The 20,761-nt window shown below is 42.2% G+C and overlaps 1 protein-coding gene across 2 annotated transcripts in view; it reads right to left on the bottom strand.

Annotated features, from left to right (window-relative positions):
- The window catches only part of ANO4 (anoctamin 4), a 257,106-nt gene that overhangs the window by 205,567 nt on the left and 30,778 nt on the right, over positions 1-20,761 (bottom strand). The gene's annotated exons all lie outside the window — the stretch shown is intronic.

The following is a 20,761-nucleotide window of genomic DNA, read 5'->3' on the forward strand; positions in this document are numbered from 1 at the left end:
CTACATCTAAATTTATAGGGAGTAGATGCTCAGATCTAGGCCTAATTAAAGAGGCTCTGTCACCAGATTTTGCAACCCCTATCTGCTATTGCAGCAGATAGGCGCTGCAATGTAGATTACAGTAACGTTTTTATTTTTAAAAAACGAGCATTTTTGGCCAAGTTATGACCATTTTTGTAATTATGCAAATGAGGCTTGCAAAAGTCCAAGTGGGTGTGTTTAAAAGTAAAAGTCCAAGTGGGCGTGTATTAGGTGCGTACATCGGGGCGTTTTTAATACTTTTACTAGCTGGGCGCTGTGAAGAGAAGTAACATCCTCTTCTCTTCAGAACGCCCAGCTTGTGACAGTGCAGATCTGTGACGTCACTCACAGGTCCTGCATCGTGACGGCCACATCGGCACCAGAGGCTACAGTTGATTCTGCAGCAGCATCAGCGTTTGCAGGTAAGATCGACTTACCTGCAAACGCTGATGCTGCTGCAGAATCAACTGTAGCCTCTGGTGCCGATGTGGCCGTCACGATGCAGGACCTGTGAGTGACGTCACAGATCTGCACTGTCACAAGCTGGGCGTTCTGAAGAGAAGAGGATGTTACTTCTCATCAGAATGCCCAGCTAGTGAAAGTATTAAAAACGCCCCGATGTACGCACATAATACACGCCCACTTGGACTTTTACTTTTAAACACACCCACTTGGACTTTTGCAAGCCTCATTTGCATAACTACAAAAATGGTCATAACTTGGCCAAAAATGCTCGTTTTTTAAAAATAAAAACGTTACTGTAATCTACATTGCAGCGCCTATCTGCTGCAATAGCAGATAGGGGTTGCAAAATCTGGTGACAGAGCCTCTTTAAGCTCGTTCAGCTATTAATCAAATCAACTAGACACATGAGGTGAAAAGCTATGCAGAGAAAAACAAACAGACTAGCTGGTCTGGATGGTCATAAAAGTTAACGACGATCAAACACTTTGACAAAAGTTAGAGATAACATTAGACTATATAGAAAGACAGGAAAGCAGCGTACCATAAAATAAAAGTTTCAGCGTTATGAAATGCATGTACAGCAGAGATGTAGTTAATGCAGGAATGGAATGGATTATATACCTGTATGAAGAGAAGAGAGATGGATGTTAGATCTGTGTCATGTATAACTGCCAGGACACTTTGACAATATGACACTTAGACAGAGATGACTTCTGCCGTCGTGCCGGCCTGCACGAGTGATTCTTAGCATCTTAGATAACAATGACGCTAGGAGCCCGGCTCCCTGCAGTGTGTTCGGTACGGGAAATACTGCCGACATACGGACCGTATATCACGGACCGAATACACTCGTGTGAATCCGGCCTAAAGGCAGACATGGGGGCCTTTGTTAGGACCCTGGCTGCCATAAAAAACCATCGGCACAAATCGGCGGGATCGAGTTCAAAGTCACCTGAAAGACTGCAGGCTCCGTCTGCCCCCCTTCTGATAGACAGCTTTTTCCCTTTGCACAGTGATAGTCGGGGGCATGTCCTATATTTACGGACAGGGCATCATGCATAAGACTTCATAAACCATTATCAGAATCTCCCTGTTTTTCCTTCTTGAAAGTCTGCAAGTATGCCATATGCCCTCTCAATGCGTGGGGCAACATTAAAGGAACAGTGTCACCACAATTTTTTTTTTTAATATGTTAAAGATGTTAGTGCTTTATTAAAAACGTTTGGATTAATTTGTGTGCTTGTGTGTTACTTTTTTTTATTTTTACACTTTTTCTTCCCTATGGGGGCTGCCATTTTTTTTTCCATTTCTGTATGTGTTGATTAACGACACATACAGACATGGAATACGGCAGCTCCAGTCCCATAGGGACTGCGAACGGGGCCCGTTCCATCCACTATCATGTACGCCGCTGTGTGGGAACGGCGCATGCGCTGCTCCCACACAGTTCAATTTGAAATGCGCGCCGTCCGGCGCCATTTTCCTGTGGACCGGAAGTCGCGGCCGGACAGTAATATTACTACTTCCGGTCGCGGCTTCCGGACTTGTGCACATGGAGCAGCGGCAGCAGACGGAGCGGATGGACCGGAGGGAGCGGTGGCGACTGGAGCAGGTAAGGGATTTCTATGTATGTTTGTGTTTCAGTGTGTGTTTACTAGTGTATGTAAACCTACTACACTGTGTGTTAGCTCAAAAAATGGCGACACACAGTGTAGGAGGTTAGACCGTTCAAACCCCTCATTTCTCCCTGCACTAGCCAGGATAAAGGAGGGGGGGATTCTGAGAGCTCACTAGAGCGAGGGATTTTTACCCAATTTTGCAGCATAAAGCAATGTGGTTGCTTTACCACATGCAATGCTGCAATTTTGGGAATGGCTCCATCTAGTGACCAGCAATGGAAAATATTATAAATTAGAATCCAATTGAATACAATTTATAATATTTTCTGACTCGTGAAAAAAAAAAATTAGAACAATGTTTAATCACCTACACACTAATTGTTTAACTAAAAAAAAAAAAAACATGTTTTGCTGGCAACACATTCCCTTTAAAGAGGCTCTGTCACCAGATTATAAGTGCTCTATCTCCTACATAATCTGATCAGCGCTGTAATGTAGATAACAGCAGTGATTTTTATTGTTTTTATTCTGTGCTGTGGATCATGCTGGCCTGGAACAATGAGAAGTGTAGGACACTGATTGGTCACTGATTGGTCAGCCTCATACACTTCTTTACAACACCCACTTGGTCAAAAGTAAAAACACGCCCAGTTGGGCATTAAGAAACTAAATCTAAAATTGCTCATAACTCGCTCAAAAATGATCGTTTTTCAAAATAAAAACCACTGCTGTTATCTACATTACAGCGCCGATCAGATTATGTAGGAGATAGGACACTTATAATCTGGTGACAGAGCCTCTTTAAATGTCATAAATATAAACATGCCTTACACATATAAAGCACATATAAGTGGTCTGCAGATGTGAAACTACAAATCCCAGCATTACAGGAAACCTGTAGTTTGTCATGGCATGCTGGAGCATGTACCTGGAAAGCCACAGGTTGCCGACTATTAATGTATGTAGCGTACATCAATCAATCAATCAATCAATCAGTCCACAATCGGTTAAATAACTATAATTATTGGATGTGAGCATAGAAATCACACATTGATTAATATATAGAAAAAAAACTATAAACTACCTGCTAGCTATCCTGCTTGGGAACGTATTTTAGTAATGGCATCACTGAAGTTCCTTCATGCAGGGGTTTTAGACTCCCCCTATTACATAATTGGTCATTTCTTGTGGTATTTTTTGAGCACTGGTATTATTTGAACACTGTATGATGGCATTACTGGAGCATTTTATGACCACTTTTTAATTTTATTTAGGCTTTATATGACTGTATTACTTAAGCATTGTGTGATGATATGTTTTGTGCCCTTTTTGGTTACATTATATTAATTCTGTATGGCAGTACTTGAGCATACCTCCCAACTTTTGAATTTGGAAAAGAGGGACATTTTTAGCCACGCCCTTAACCACGCCCAATATCCCACATAAACACATCAAATCACGACCAGATCCTTCTGCAAATAACAAGCGTATATTCTCACTGCGGATCTCTAGACTGTCTAGATATCACAGATATTATGGATCCGGTAATGTCGTCTTTGTGTTACTTTTCCTAACTTGGGTATAACATTTGCTCATCACGGCAGAAGCAGCTGCAGGACAAACCAAAAGGCTGAGGACAATGAAAGTCAAGAGGGAGACCCTGTGGTTGATCACTTTTCAATTGTTTTCCAGTTGTGTAACTCTGCTACCGGTCAATGGAAAAATCATCCACCAGAGCCCCCCTGTAGATAGCTCCAGATACAGCCCCCCTGTACATAGCGCCAGAAACAGCCCCCCTGTAGATAGCTCCAGACACAGCCCCCCTGTAGATAGTGCCACACACAGCCCCCCTGTATATAGCGACACACACAGCCCCCCTGTAGATAGCTCCACACACAGCCCTCCTGTACATAGCGCCAGATACAGCCCCCTGTACATAGCGCCACACACAGCCCCCCTATAGATAGCGCCACACACAGCCCCCTGTAAATAGCTCCACACACAGCCACCCTGTACATAGCGCCAGATACAGCCCCCCTGTACATAGCGCCACACACAGCCCCCCTGTACATAGCGCCACACACAGTTCCCTGTAGATAGCTCCACACACAGCCCCCCTGTAGATAGTTCCACACACTGCTCCCCAGTAGATAGTTCCACACACAGTCCCCCTGTAGGTGCCTCATTGCCCTCTGTAAATAGCGCCACACACAGCCCCCCTGTAGATAGCTCCACACACAGCCCTCCTGTACATAGCGCCAGATACAGCCCCCCTGTACATAGCGCCACACACAGCCCCCCTATAGATAGCACCACACACAGCCCCCTGTAAATAGCTCCACACACAGCCACCCTGTACATAGCGCCAGATACAGCCCCCCTGTACATAGCGCCACACACAGCCCCCCTGTACATAGCACCACACACAGTTCCCTGTAGATAGCTCCACACACAGCCCCCTTGTAGATAGTTCCACACACTGCTCCCCAGTAGATAGTTCCACATACAGTCCCCCTGTAGGTGCCTCATTGCCGCCAGAGTGGAGTGCGGTAGAGGTAGCCTACTGCTGCAACTCTCCGCTCTGCTTTGACGTCACTCACCGTCAGAAAAAGGCAGGAGTCTTGCAGCGGCGTTCTCACTGGTGTCGATGCCGGCCCGGAAGTGGACCAGTCCAGTCACCTGACCGGTGAGGTAAGGTGACAGGTCAGGTGACTGGACTGGTCCACTCACGGGCCGGCATCGATCCCAGTGAGGACCCCCATCGCAAGACTCCTGCCTTCTTCTGATCGCTGCTGCAGTCAGCAGCGATCAGCTGTTTTGATGCAGCGACCAGCGGGACATTTTGCAGACCGCCCGGGACGTCGGGACAGCGGTGAGAAACCGGGACTGTCTCGCTGGATCCGGGACGGTTGGGAGGTATGCTTGAGTGCTGTATGGCGATGTTATTTGAGCACTGTATGAAAGTATTATGTTCGAATCATGCTACCAAAATTGTGGGTTAACCCGTTAGTGACCGCCAATACGCCTTTTCACGTTGGCCACTAATGGGCTTTATTCTGATGCATAAGCCTTTTTACGGCACTGCATCAGAATAAATAAACAGAACAGGGGGCTGCCAAATCTCCCTGCTCTCAGCTGCCAGATGTAGCTGAGAGCTGGGGGCGTCCCTGCTCTAATGTGTGAGATCGATATAAGTATCGATCTCACCCGTTTAACCCCTCACATGTGGCACACAATAACGTGCGCCGCATCTGAGTTGTTTTGGAGAGAGGGAGGTAGCTCCCTCTCTCTCCCACCGACACCCGGCGATAAGATCGCAGAGTGTCTGTGTCTTCAATGGCGGCCGGGGGCCTAATAAAGGCCCCCAGGTCTGCCTGTAGTGAATGCCTGCTAGTTCATGCCGGAGGCATGTCCTAGCAGATACAATACCTATAGTTATACGTGAGGACATATGAAATATCCAAAACGGAATAAATACCACAAAGTACAAATGTGTACCATGCAAAAATAGAAATACTTTATTACAAAGATAATAAAAACATACTGGCCATCAAGACTTAAAAGCAATTTAACAGACAATTAATGTCCTAGCAGATGCCTGTCCGTTTAAAACGGACAGGCAGTAATACACTGCAATACAAAAGTATTGCAGTGTATTATAATAGCGATCGGATGATCGCATATTAAAGTCCCCTAGTGGGACTAGTAAAAAAGTAAAACAAAAGTTTAATAAAGTTAGTTAAAAAAAATTGAAAAAAAAAAATGAAAAACCCACCTTTTCCCCTTATAAACTGCTTTACTATTAAAAAAAACCAAAATAAAGTAAAAAAGTTAAGCATATTTGGTATCGCCGCGTCCGTAACAACGCAGACTATAAAGCTATTACATTATTTAACCCACACGGTGAACACCGTAAAAAATTAAATTGAAAAACTATGGAAAAAGTGCTGTTTTCTGTGAATCCTGACTTAAAAAATATGTGATAAAAAGTGATCAAAAAGTCGCATCTACTCCAAAATGGTACCAATAAAAACTACAAGTCTTCCCACAAAAAAAAGCCCTCATACAGCTGCATTGGCGGAACAATAAAAAAGTTATGGCTCTTCAAATATGGAGACACAAAAACAAATAATTTTTAAAAAAAAGCTTTTTTACTGTGTAAAAGTAGTAAAACATATAAAAACGATACAAATTTGGCATCGTTGCAATCGTAACAACCCGATGAATAAATTTATTGTGTTATTTATACCACACGGTAAACGGTGTAGATTTAGGACGCGAAAAAGTGTGGCGAAATTTGAGGTTTTTTTCTATTCCCCCCAAATAAAAGTTAATGAAAGTTAATCAATAAATAATATGTACCTCAAAATGGTGCTATTAAAAAATACAACTTGTCCCGCAAAAAAACAAGACCTTATACAGCTATGTCGATTCAAAAATAAAAAAGTTATAGCTCTTGGAATGCGACGATGGAAAAACGTAAAAAATACCCTGGTCATTAAAGAGGCTCTGTCACCAGATTCTCTAACCCCTATCTCCTATTGCATGTGATCGGCGCTGCAATGTAGATAACAGTAACGTTTTGTTTTTTTTTAAAACGTTCATTTTTGGCCAAGTTATGAGCTATTTTATATATGTGCAAATGAGCTTTGAAATGGACAACTGGGCGTTTTTATTTCGTTATGTCCAACTGGGCGTGTATTGTGTTTTTAACTGGGCGTGTTTATGTGTATGACGCTGACCAATCCGTGACCAGTCAGCATCATACACTCATCTCCATTCATTTACAAGCAGCACAGCGTTCTAACTAGAACGATGTGCAGCCAGATACACAAGTGTCCTGATAATAAATACACATGACATCCAGCCTGGACGTCATGTGTATTCAGAATCCTGACACTTCTGAATCTTTTCTGTGAGATTGCAGCAAGAGAAACGAAATCTCGCGAGATTACGGAGCTAAACGAGATTTCGTTTCTCTTGCGAGTCAGAAGTGTCAGGATTCTCAATACACATGACGTCCAGGCTGGATGGTCATGTGTATTCATTATCAGGACACTAGATTAACGTTACTCAAGTGTCCTGATAATAAATACACATGACCATCCAGCCGGGACGTCATGTGTATTGAGAATCCTGACACTTCTGAATCTTTTCTCTGAGATTTCCAGCAAGAGATTACGAGTGGCTTGCTGCAATCTCACAGAAAAGATTCAGAAGTGTCAGGATTCTGAGTACACATGACGTCCAGGCTGGATGTCATGTGTATTTATTATCAGGACACTTGTGTATGTGGCTGCACATCGTTCTAGTAAGAACACTATGTGCTGCTTGTAAATGAATGGAGATGAGTGTATGATGCTGACTGGTCACGGATTGGTCAGCGTCATACACATAAACACGCCCAGTTAAAAACACAATACACGCCCAGTTGGACATAACGAAATAAAAACGCCCAGTTATCCATTTCAAAGCTCCTTTGCATATAAAATAGCTCATAACTTGGCCAAAAATGAACGTTTTAAAAAAAAAAACGTTACTGTTATCTACATTGCAGCGCCGATCACATGCAATAGGAGATAGGGTTTAGAGAATCTGGTGACAAAGCCTCATTAAGGTTTAAAATAGGCTGGTCATTAAAGGGTTAAAGCCTCAATGTGTACTAACACGCACCAGTAGAAAATACAAGGGATAAAACATTTTTTTTTTTTTTAAAAAAAACAACAACCATAGCTATTTTATTGTAGACCCTTTGAAATATACCCAGAATATTTTTTCCCTATATCCTTTAAAATTTCTTTAATACCGTTTGACCATTAGCTAAAGATAACTCCATATAATACTGTGGTATAAGACAATTTTCTACATTCCGTTAATAACCTTCCATTAGTGGCACATAGTACTATTTTCAGATGCTGCATTGATTCTACACTACCAGGAAATAGAATGATTACAATGAGATTACTAAGTCAAATATGCTTCTTCAATGTTCTCAAAGAGTGAAGCTCTACAATCATTATTATGTCCGTAAACATGTATTGAATCTCTCGTCTACATTGTTTTGGGCTTGAGGGTTTTTCATAGTTTAAAACATTGCGACTACATTATAAAAATAAAATGGAAATATCCAGAACAGAGCCTGAAATTCAAAGTAAAATAGTATCAGAAAATGACATATTATTGAAATGAGGTTTTGATTATAAACATATTTCTTAATATTCATTTTATGTGACTACCAGATGTGAATCGCCAGTTTTCACACTGGCGATTAGAGCAGTTAAAATAGGCTTACACGTCCTCTAACTTGTTAGCTTTGCTGTATAGACTGGAGCACTTTCCGTAGAGTCATTATCATTAAAGGGCAGGTGATTTAATGATAGCTCTTGTACTGCTGGAAGCCTCGATAAGGCAGAATATTAATACTATACACACACACGGCTCTTTATACATCTCCCCTGTCACTACCTGGTCTCTGGGGGAGGAGTTGTACTCCATCACTTCCTGAAGACTAAAATAGTCTATTAAGATTTCTCTGACCATTAACTCCCATTCAATTCAGCTACCATAAAGTACACACACCTCACTGTACTGTCTATACTGCAGTACTGAAAGTACGTGTGTGTCTATGACATGGGCCTGTTCACATCAGCGCTGGGCTTCCGTTCATTGGTTCAGTAAGGCCCTAATAACACGATAGGGTTTCCCGGAAGTGTGACGACCGTTCAAATATCGGCCGTTACACGGCCACAGTAGGAACAATAGATTTCAAATGGGGCTATTCACACGACCTATTTTTTGACGGCTCGGGAAACCCGGCCGTCAAAAAATGGGACATGCCCTATTTTCTCCCGGAAGTCTATGGGGCCAGGTAATACACGTGTCTCCCGTCGCTCACCCTCTTCTCCTCCTCCCCACAGTGCGAAGTGCATGTGAGAAGGAGGGTATTGTTTTTGCTTCCCTGTAGGAGTGAAATCTCCAACACCGGCCACAGCTTCGCAAACGCTGTGGCCGGGTATTGGGGATTCCGCTCCAGGAGAAGTCCCTGACTTCACTGTCCATATATGGACACAGTGACGTCAGGGACTTCTGAAGCGGAATCCCCGACGCTGTGGCCGGTGTTTCCGCTCCAGGAGAAGTCCCTGACGTCACTGTCCATATATGGACACAGTGACGTCAGGGACTGCTGAAGTGGTATCCCCGGCGCTGTGGCCGGTGTTTCCGCTCCAGGAGAAGTCCCTGACGTCACTGTCCATATATGGACATTAAAGTCAGGGACTTCTCCGGGAACGGTGGCACTATTTACAGAAAGGTAGGGGGTACCATCTTTGGGGGGGTGCTGTGTAGAACTACCTACAGGGGGCTGTGTGGCATTACCTACAGGGGGCTGTGTGGTATTACCTATGGGGGGCTGTGTGGCATTACCTATGGGGGGCTGTGTGGCACTACCTACAGGGGGCTGTGTGGAATTACCTACAGGGTGCTGTGTGGCATTACCTACAGGGGGCTGTGTGGCATTACCTACAGGGGCTGTGTGGTATTACCTATGCGGGGCTGTGTGGCATTACCTATGGGGGGCTGTGTGGCACTACCTACAGGGGGCTGTGTGGAATTACCTACAGGGTGCTGTGTGGCATTACCTACAGGGGGCTGTGTGGCATTACCTATAGGGGGCTGTGTGGTTTCAATGGTAATGCTTCCGTTGCTGTTGGTTTCCGCTGAGTAAAGTTTCTGTCTTCTTCGCGGAAATAATGGCGTAGCGGATTCTGCAGCAAAATTGCACCTCCCATTTGTTTCAATGGGAGGCGGACACTTCTTTTTCCCGCTAGCTGATTTATTTTCAGCTAGCAGACAAAAGAAGCGCCCTGCCCCCATTGAAGTGAATGGGAATAGGAATCTTCGTGCTGACGGCAGGAATAATTCTGCGGCAGATGTTGCGGCGGGACCCGCCAAGCAAAATCCGCCGTGTGAACATAGCCAAATATTCAACCTGTTGAATAGTTACATCACTAATGCAGCATTTCTTTTGCCAATGTTTATTACTTGTTACTTTGCCTGTATTTGTGTGTAGTAGTATTGTTTTGTGTAGAAAAACTGAACATACACAGAACATGGTCACAATTGAAAGGTATAACTTGTTTATGGACAATAAATAGTTGTATTATAGATATAAGTGTTTTGGGATCCATCTTAACCCCTTTAGGACACAGCCTGTTTTGGCCTTGTCGACACAGATGATGTTTTCAAATCTGACATGTGTCACTTTATGTGGTAATAACTCCGGAATACTTTTACCTATCCAAGCGATTCTGAGATTGTTTTCTCGTGACATATTGTACTTTATGTTAGTGAAAAAATTTGGTCGATAAATTCAATATTTATTTGTGAAAAACTTCAAATTTTAGCAAAGGCTATTTTTTCAGGGACCAGTTCAGTTCTGAAGTGGCTTTGAGGGCCTTATATATTAGACAGTCCCCATAAATCACCCCATTTTGAAAACTGCACCCCTCAAGGTATTCAAAACCACATTCAGAAAGTATTTTAACCCTTTAGGCGTTTCACAGGAATTAAGGCAAAGTAGAGGTGAAATTTACAAATTTCATTTTTTTTGCCGAAATTCATTTGTAATAAAAAAAAAATCTGTAACACAGAAGCTTTTACCAGGGAAACGCAACTCAATATTTATTGCCCAGATTCTGCAGATTTTAGAAATATCCAACATGTGGCCCTAGTGTCCTAATGGACTGAAGCACAGGCCTCAGAAGCAAAGGAGCACCTAGTGGATTTTGGGGCCTCCTTTTTTTAGGAATATATTTTAGGCACCATGTCAGGTTTGAGGAGGTCTTGTGGTACCTAAACAGTCGAAACCCCCCCAAAGTGACCCCATTTTGGAAACTACACCCCTCAAGGCATTTTTCTAGGGGTATAGTTAGCATATTGACCCCACAGTTTTTTTGCAGAATTTAGTGGAATTAGTCTGTGAAGATGAAAATCACCTATTTTTCTGTGGAAACGTAGAATTTTTTCATTTTTACAAGGAATAAAGGAGAAAAAGCCGCCCAACATTTGTAAAGCAATTTCTCCCGATTACGGCAATACCCCATATGTGGTCATAAACTGATGTTTGGACCCACAGCAAGGCTCAGGAGGGAGGGAGCGCCTTTTGGATTTTGGAGCGCAGATTTTGCTGGATTGGTTTTCAGTGCCATGTCGGGTTTGCAACGCCCCGGAGGGACCAAAACAGTGGAAACCCCCCAAAAGTGACCCCATTTTGGAATCTACACCCCTCAAGGAATTTTTCTAGGGGTATAGTGAGCATTTTGGCCCCTCAGGATCTTTTTTAGAGCTAAGTTGACCAAAAAACAGCTATTAAAATTCTTTATTTATTACAGCGTTCACCGTGCGCAATAAATTACGTTTTAATTTATTCTGCCGGTCGGTACGATTATGCCGATACCATATGTGTATAGTTTTTTTTAAGTTTTGCAGCGTTTGCACAATAAAATTAAGTTTCTATAAAATTATTTATTTTCTGAGACACGCAATTCTGAGCCGTAACTTTTTTATTTTTTCGTCAAAAAAGCTGTGGGAGGTCTATTTTTTTTGCGGGACGGGTTGTAGTTTTTATTGGTACCATTTTGGGGTAAATACGACTTTTTGATCACTTTTTATTCTTTATCTTGGGAGGGGTGGTGACCAAAAAATAGCGATGCTGACAGTTTTCCGTTTATTTTGTTTGCGGCGTTCACCGTGCGGAAAAATTAACATTATAGTTTCATCGTTTGGGTCGTTACGAATGCGGCGATACCAAATATGTGTACTTTTTTTAAACGTTTTCATTTTTTCCCTATAATAAATGACTTATTATAGGAAAACAAAACCTTTTATTTTTACACTTTTATATAACATTTTTATTAACTTTTTTTTACTTTTTACACTTTATATTTTTGTTTATTAACTTTTTTTTTAATTTTTACACTTTCTTTTTTTTACCTGCAGCTCTGATCGCTGCTAGAATACATTACACTACCTAGGTAGTGTAATGTATTCCAACTGTCAGTGTGACGTCACAGTCACTCTGACAGTTGGTCTACGAGGATCAGCAGAGGCTGATCCTCATAGGCTGACATACATGGCAGACTTGGGGGCCGTTGTCTGGCCCCCGGGTGCCATCACAAGCATCAGAAGCCCCCACGATTGCATGGGGGCTGCTGATGCGCTACAAACCCGCTATATGCGGAGATCGCAATCGAGCCCCGCATGTAACGGGTTCATTGCCGAAATCAGCGGCGAAGAGCCGCTGATCGGCAACACTGGAGAGTGTCAGCTGTCGGGGACAGCTGATCTCCAAGTTCCCGATGCACACTGTCGCCGACAGTGTGCATCGGAAACGACACAGTGACTTCCTGTCACTCTCAGAGGAAGCCTATCAGGACCAGCCGAAGGTTGGTCCTGATGGGCTTCCGCCCATGGCAGACCCGGAAGCCATTATTTGGCTTCCGTTTGCCATAGTAACTATCGGCAGACCCCGCGATTTCGGACGGGGGTCTGCCGATATGCTAGAAACCCCTAAAATTCGGCGATTGCACCCGATCGCCAAATTTAAGGGGTTAATTCGCCGAAATCAGCGGCAAAGGACCGCTGGCCGGCAAGAGGGGAGTGTCAGCTGTCGGCGACAGCTGACCTCCCGGTTCCCGGTGCACAGTGTCGCCGACAGTGTGCACCGGGAAAAACTCAGTAACTGTACGTCCTCGTGCGGGAAGTAACCTCCCGCGAGGACGGACAGTTACGTCCTGGTGCTGATAGGGGTTAAATTAATATTATGCCTGTATTAACCCTTTCCCACCTGTCACTATAAGTCGCAGTGAGAAGGTTTTTCCCACAAACTTTTATGGCACAGTGATGGTGCGGGTACAGGACCTGTGCCCGCACCAGTACATGTGGATGCCAGCTGTACTATATGGCTGACAACCAATGTTCTCTCTAAGTCTTAGCAGCTCCTGAGCGGAGCAGTTAGGGACCAGGGCAAGTCTCCATCAAAGGTGGGCGATCTGATGACAAAAAGTAATACCCCCAGTAAACGCTAATATAGTGTACTGAATAAGAGAATAAGGAAACTTATTTTAAATAAGTTTTAATCATTTTTTTTAAATACTATAATATTACAAGTACAGCAGTAAAATAGACAGTTATAAGCATCAATTATAGGCATCAATGAAAGAATCCCTCTCTTACACCACTGTCCAGGTATAGCGCCACACAGACCCCCTGTAGATAGTGTCACACACAGCCCCTGTAGATAGCATCACACACCCCCCTATAGATAGCGCCACACACATCCCCCTGTAGACAGCAACACACACAGCCCTACCTATAGCTAGCGCCACACAGCCCTCTCTGTAGCGAACGCCACACACACCTCCCTGTGGATAGCGCCACACCCCCTGTAGATAGCACCACACAAATCCCCCTGTAGATAGTGCCACACAAAGCCCCCTGTAGATAGCGCCACACACAGCCCCCTGTAGATAGCGCTACACAGTCCCCCTGTAGATAGCGCCACAGAGACCCCTTTAGATAGTGCCACACTCAGACCCCCCGTAGATAGTGCCACACACAGACCCCCTGTAGATAGCGCCACACAGCCCCCCCTCTTGTAAATAGTGCCACACAGTCCACCTTGTATATAGTGCTAAAAAGCCCCCCCTTGTATATAGTGCCACACAACCCCCCCCCCCCTTATTTATAGGGAGTCTTCACAGCGCCTTATAGGCGTCCTGAGGACGCAGATACAAGTGAATGTGGCTGTCGCTAGTACCGGGTCCCCCTCCGATGTTAGCGATGCCACCAGGCCACCCTTATGATGAGTCACCACTGCATACGCTCGCTGCCCGTGACAGTGCATGGGCTTTAAAGTTTAGTGAGTAGGGGACACTGCTGACAACCCGCTCTAACAGCCAAGATTGGAGTGTAACACTGATAGGCATAATGCATTGCAATACAGGAGTAATAGAATGTGTTATAGAAGCGATCATGGGATTGCATGATCAAGTCCCATAGAAAGACTAAAATAAAAAATCTGACATGCGGACTGAAAAAATTTGATTTAAAAAATGTATACTTAGAGACAAAAATATCTAACCTACCCACATCATTGAATGAATAGGAATAAAAAAAAAGTCTGATTGTACAGTATTCCATATAATGTTGGCAGAATATTAGTATTAATATTTTTATTATTATATTTAAATCAAATACCTAATACTTAACACACGGGTATATCACCAAATGACTGTGCCATATACTACAGTGCAGTGTTTCTTAATGTTTCTAAGTATTCACTTGTTACAAAAATAGAAGAAGAGGGGGGAGGAATCCTCCAGCTCACCTGACACTACGGATGTGTGTCTCAGCAGCGCCCGGAATCTCGTGTCGGCACACGTTGAGGTACAGAGGAAGAGAAAGGAGTTGTTCCAGCGCTGTATGAAGTGGTTAAAATGGAAGCAGGTTTCCAAGTTTAATTAAATTCAATTAAAATAGTCCAGAAGAATAGTCCAATGTGAGGGTAAGCGGGCGGTGATGTCCTCAAAAGCCTACGCGTTTCGGATGCTCCTGCATCCTTAGTCTTGGCTGTGGTGTCTGTTTTTGAATAGCGCGCGTTGTCTCGTATTTATCCCGGTTTGTATAGTACAGCTGATTGCTGAGTGCGTTCCACTGTTGTTATCTCTGTGGAACGCAAGCCGGAAGTAAGGATGGTTGCTGCCCATTCTTTTATTTGTGTTTTCACTTGCGTATTCTCAACTGGTGACAGCATTAATATCGTAATCTAGAGTATAGGGTTATGTAAGTTCAATCTAGCCTGAATATGTTATATATTTCAGATGGCGTTTTGTTGTGTGGAATGGAAACTATATCGACGGAAGACGCCGTCACTTTGCCTGTTCATTATTATCCAGATAGCTATCTGACAGACGATGGTGCACATAAGGTTTGGTAAGTATTTATTTATTTCTAGAATTTCAAACAAATTACTTGGGCAAAGTTGGTGTGCATAGTCCTATAGGTGCCACAGTAATTATACTTTGAATTTATAGGATGATGTATTTAATACTGTCAATAATGGTACGCTGTTGTTGTTATATATTGTGATGATTGAATGTAGAATTTAGGCAGTGTTGTTTAATCGATGTTAAATTCTGGCTTAACGAAGGACAGAGACAGGCGCTTATTTTTAATGATGAGGATGTGACCAGGGAGGGAGGTGAGGGTAGGACAACAACTGGAGCAAAAAATGGTTAAAAACCTAATTGGTGATTGTGACTAACGAAAAAGTGGTTTAAAAATATGAACAGTGATGTACATGACAAAAAGCACATGTTATGCATGTACAGGCTGTAAATATGCGGGCAAGGAGTCCTGGAGTAATATGGTAGTAGATGGTCTTCAATAATATATTATTTTATTGAAGTTTTTATTATTGTAGTTGTTATTGTTTGTCTTGGTCTTGGTAACTACGAGGGGGGGCTAGGAGATCTATATATTAATACTGGAACATTAGGTCTCTTCTAAGATTTAAGCCATCTGGATATCTAGTTTTTAATCTGTAAATCCAGAATGCCTCCCTCAGGTGGGTTTTATGTTTAAGGTCACCTCCCCTTTTTGGGGGGTAGATTTTTTCAATAGCGTAGCAGCGTAAATTTTTTGTGTTACGATTGTGTTGTACAATAAAATGTTTTGATACATTGGAGATGTTAGTGATATTAATATTTCTCACGTAACTAAGATGTTCAAGAATTCTTGTTTTCAGTTTTCTGTTTGTACAACCCACGTATTTTAGTTGACATTCAGTACATTCTATGACGTAGATTACGGATTCGCTGTTACAATTGATATAATTCTGGATGCTGTATGTATCTGTTTGTGTAGAGTTACTGAAAGTTTTAGTTGGATGGGCAAAAGAGCAGGTCTTACATGGATGTTGCCCACATCTGTAGAAGCCTTTTGTTTCTAGCCATGTTGTTTTAACATTTTCGTTTGGTGTGAACAGTGACGGAGACAGCACGCTGCCCAAAGAGGGTGCCTTTCTTGCCACGATACGACAACCTTTGGCCAAGATGGAACGTAGACCATCATCCTCTTGTAGGATAGGTAAGTTATTGGTGACTAATTTTTTGATTTGCATAAACTGGTTACTCTGTTGTAGAATTAAAGTAGGTTGGGTGTCCTTCGGTTGAATTTTAGGATTTGTTGTGGTATGTTTATTGTTATATGCGAGTAAATCAGTTCTGGGTATTTTGGTCATAATTTCACTTGCTCTATTAAGTGACCATGTGGGATAACCTCTTGCTCTGAGTCTGGTTTTGATTGCCTTTTGTTCAACTTCAAACTGACTTTGGGAGGTACAATTCCTTTTGGCACGATGCAGCTCTCCTACAGGTATGGCTTTTATGGTCTGCATTGAATGATTGCTTGTTGCATGAAGGATATTATTTGAGGAGGTAGGTTTTCGGTGGGTCTGGGTAGAGATTGTTTGTCCCTCTTTTCCGTTTAATTCAAGATCTAGAAATACGATATCAGTGCTATCAAATTTGTAGGTGAATTTGAGGTTGCAGTGATTTTGATTGAGGGTTTCTACAAAGGCCGGAATAGTGTCAGTGTCTCCTTTCCAGATTAGTAAAATATCGTCAATATACCTCCCATACCATTCAATGCAGTGGCCATATGTATTATCGGTGGAAAAAATGTAGGACTGTTCCCACCAGGACATGACTAAATTGGCTATCGATGGAGAGAACTTGGCTCCCATGGATACGCCCTTGAGTTGGAGGTAATATTTTGTGTCAAATAGAAAGTAATTATTGGTCATTAGAAACATTAATACTTCCAAAATGAACACTTGGAAATTTTTGTCATACAAACTATGTTTGGTTAAGTGGTAGTCAAGGGCGGCATAAGCAATGTGATGTGGAATAGAAGTGTATAAAGACACGACATCGCAAGTGAGCCAAGTGTAATTTTTCTCCCATTTTTTGTTGCATAGTAAATTAAGGACATTTTTAGTATCCTTTAAAAATCCCGGGGCTGTTTGTGCTAAAGGTTGCAGTAGTGTGTCTAGCCATTCCGACAATCGTTCTAAAATTGAACCTATACCTGAGACAATGGGTCTCATTGGTGGTGGAAAAATCAGCTTGTGAGTTTTTGGAAGCGCATGAAAAATTGGCGTAATGGGTTGATCAACAAGAATAAATTCTGCTTGTTTTTTATTCATGAAACCTCCTCTTTGGCCATCATTTAAGAGTTTGTTCATGCGATTTTTTATGTTGTCTACTGGGTTGTTCTCCAGTCTTTTATAGGTTGTTTTGTCACATAGCAGTTTAGTAATGGATTGTTTATAATCGTTCTTATTCATTACAGTAACACTGCCTCCTTTATCCGCCATTTTTATTACTATGTCTTTGTTGTCGTGTAACGACTTAACCGCTTGTTTGTGCTGGGTCGTCATATTTGTTATTGGGTATTGAAATTTGAGACTGTCCGCCAAGTTTTGTAATTCTTTTTCCATTACCGTTTGGAAACGGTCCATCGAATCAGTTCTAGAGTTCATTGGGTAGAACTTGGGGTTGGAAGTACGAAAGTTTGGGGCTGTGGTCACCGTTTGATTGTAAGTTTCCGTACGTAGGTGATCCAGAGCTGCTAAGGTGGTAAATTCTTGAAAGGAGAATTGTTCAAGACTAGGTGGCGGATGAGCTGGAGGGACGCACTCTTCAACAGATGTGGTAGGGGGAGATGAGGTTGGAACATCGTCCAGAGGGAGGGTCTCCTGCCCAAGGAAATGTTTCTTTACAGTCAAGTTGCGAATAAATTTGTTAATGTCCAATAGCGTATTGAAAAGGTTGAAATTATTTTTTGGAGCAAAATTAAGACCCAAGGATAAAACTTCAGTTTGTGCCGTGGTTAGAGTGAAGGAGGATAGGTTGGTGACGTTCAATTCTAGTACTGTTGGAATTTCCGGGGGCGCAGGCAACGATTGAAATCTTGATTTGTTCGGTTTGTGCTTCCTACCCCCCCTCCTACCTCGTTTTTTGACTGGTAACTTTGGTTTTGTGTTCTGTGGGTAGAGTGTGGGCGAGTTGTTAAATTATCATCTTCTGACAGGCCGTCAGCGGAGTCCGGTTCTGTAGAGCTAAAACTCACTCTATTTGGTAAATCCCTGTGTTGGTTGCGATATTGGTTCCGTTTTTTGAGGATGGGTCTAGGTCTTATGTAGTTTCTTGTTCTCTGGTTCCAATTATAAATTTCGTTATGTGTGTAATCTCTCGTATCTCGTTGAAACTTGCTTTTTTTCGTTTCAGCAATAGATTGATCTAATTTATCAATGGCAGTCGTTGTACGGATTTGAAGAAAAGAAAAGGAAGGTGAGTCAGAGTGCACATCAATTGATTTTCTAATATCGGTGATATTGATGTCTAATTCGGATAGTTTGATCTCCTCTTGTTTGGTGATTAGTTTCATCAAATTTATGGAACATGTGGAGAGGGTCTGGTTCCATTCCTTTAGAAATTCTTCTGTGTAGATAAATGTTGGAATTTTTCTGAGGCGTAGACCTCTAGGTATCATATCTTTTGCGATGTAGTTCTTTAAGGTTGTAAGGTCCCACCAAATTTTGGCCTGTTGTGCGAGGTTTTTTTCTAAAGTGTGGAATAGATCTTCAAGTTCTAGATTATTTCCGATTTGAGTATCTTGATTGCCAAAGACTTTTTCAGCTAGTTCAGAGCGAGACATTTGAGCCCCAGGGGGCATGTTGGCTGATTGATGCGTCATTTTAAGACCAAGAATGTTCTCCAGGACACTGTTGCAGCAGTGTAGTGAATTTAAAAACAATGCAATTCACACTACAAAACCAAAAACCATAATCTTCGTTTCTGTGGTATATATGATTTTTGTTTAGTTGTCTAGACCCTTGTTGTATTAATACATCTATACAAAGTCACGCTTACGATGTACACATCTATTGTGGACCCTCCGGTGTTCTGTATTAGAACATGAAAAATTAGGGAGCTCGTAGGAAAAAGCCGATGGTATTACAAAAATAGAAGAAGAGGGGGGAGGAATCCTCCAGCTCACCTGACACTACGGATGTGTGTCTCAGCAGCGCCCGGAATCTCGTGTCGGCACACGTTGAGGTACAGAGGAAGAGAAAGGAGTTGTTCCAGCGCTGTATGAAGTGGTTAAAATGGAAGCAGGTTTCCAAGTTTAATTAAATTCAATTAAAATAGTCCAGAAGAATAGTCCAATGTGAGGGTAAGCGGGCGGTGATGTCCTCAAAAGCCTACGCGTTTCGGATGCTCCTGCATCCTTAGTCTTGGCTGTGGTGTCTGTTTTTGAATAGCGCGCGTTGTCTCGTATTTATCCCGGTTTGTATAGTACAGCTGATTGCTGAGTGCGTTCCACTGTTGTTATCTCTGTGGAACGCAAGCCGGAAGTAAGGATGGTTGCTGCCCATTCTTTTATTTGTGTTTTTACTTGCGTATTCTCAACTGGTGACAGCATTAATATCGTAATCTAGAGTATAGGGTTATGTAAGTTCAATCTAGCCTGAATATGTTATATATTTCAGATGGCGTTTTGTTGTGTGGAATGGAAACTATATCGACGGAAGACGCCGTCACTTTGCCTGTTCATTATTATCCAGATAGCTATCTGACAGACGATGGTGCACATAAGGTTTGGTAAGTATTTATTTATTTCTAGAATTTCAAACAAATTACTTGGGCAAAGTTGGTGTGCATAGTCCTATAGGTGCCACAGTAATTATACTTTGAATTTATAGGATGATGTATTTAATACTGTCAATAATGGTACGCTGTTGTTGTTATATATTGTGATGATTGAATGTAGAATTTAGGCAGTGTTGTTTAATCGATGTTAAATTCTGGCTTAACGAAGGACAGAGACAGGCGCTTATTTTTAATGATGAGGATGTGACCAGGGAGGGAGGTGAGGGTAGGACAACAACTGGAGCAAAAAATGGTTAAAAACCTAATTGGTGATTGTGACTAACGAAAAAGTGGTTTAAAAATATGAACAGTGATGTACATGACAAAAAGCACATGTTATGCATGTACAGGCTGTAAATATGCGGGCAAGGAGTCCTGGAGTAATATGGTAGTAGATGGTCTTCAATAATATATTATTTTATTGAAGTTTTTATTATTGTAGTTGTTATTGTTTGTCTTGGTCTTGGTAACTACGAGGGGGGGCTAGGAGATCTATATATTAATACTGGAACATTAGGTCTCTTCTAAGATTTAAGCCATCTGGATATCTAGTTTTTAATCTGTAAATCCAGAATGCCTCCCTCAGGTGGGTTTTATGTTTAAGGTCACCTCCCCTTTTTAGGGGGTAGATTTTTTCAATAGCGTAGCAGCGTAAATTTTTTGTGTTACGATTGTGTTGTACAATAAAATGTTTTGATACATTGGAGATGTTAGTGATATTAATATTTCTCACGTAACTAAGATGTTCAAGAATTCTTGTTTTCAGTTTTCTGTTTGTACAACCCACGTATTTTAGTTGACATTCAGTACATTCTATGACGTAGATTACGGATTCGCTGTTACAATTGATATAATTCTGGATGCTGTATGTATCTGTTTGTG

The sequence above is a fragment of the Rhinoderma darwinii genome, chromosome 3, assembly GCF_050947455.1.
Source record: "Rhinoderma darwinii isolate aRhiDar2 chromosome 3, aRhiDar2.hap1, whole genome shotgun sequence".
In the NCBI taxonomy this organism is placed as follows: Eukaryota; Metazoa; Chordata; class Amphibia; order Anura; family Rhinodermatidae; genus Rhinoderma; species Rhinoderma darwinii.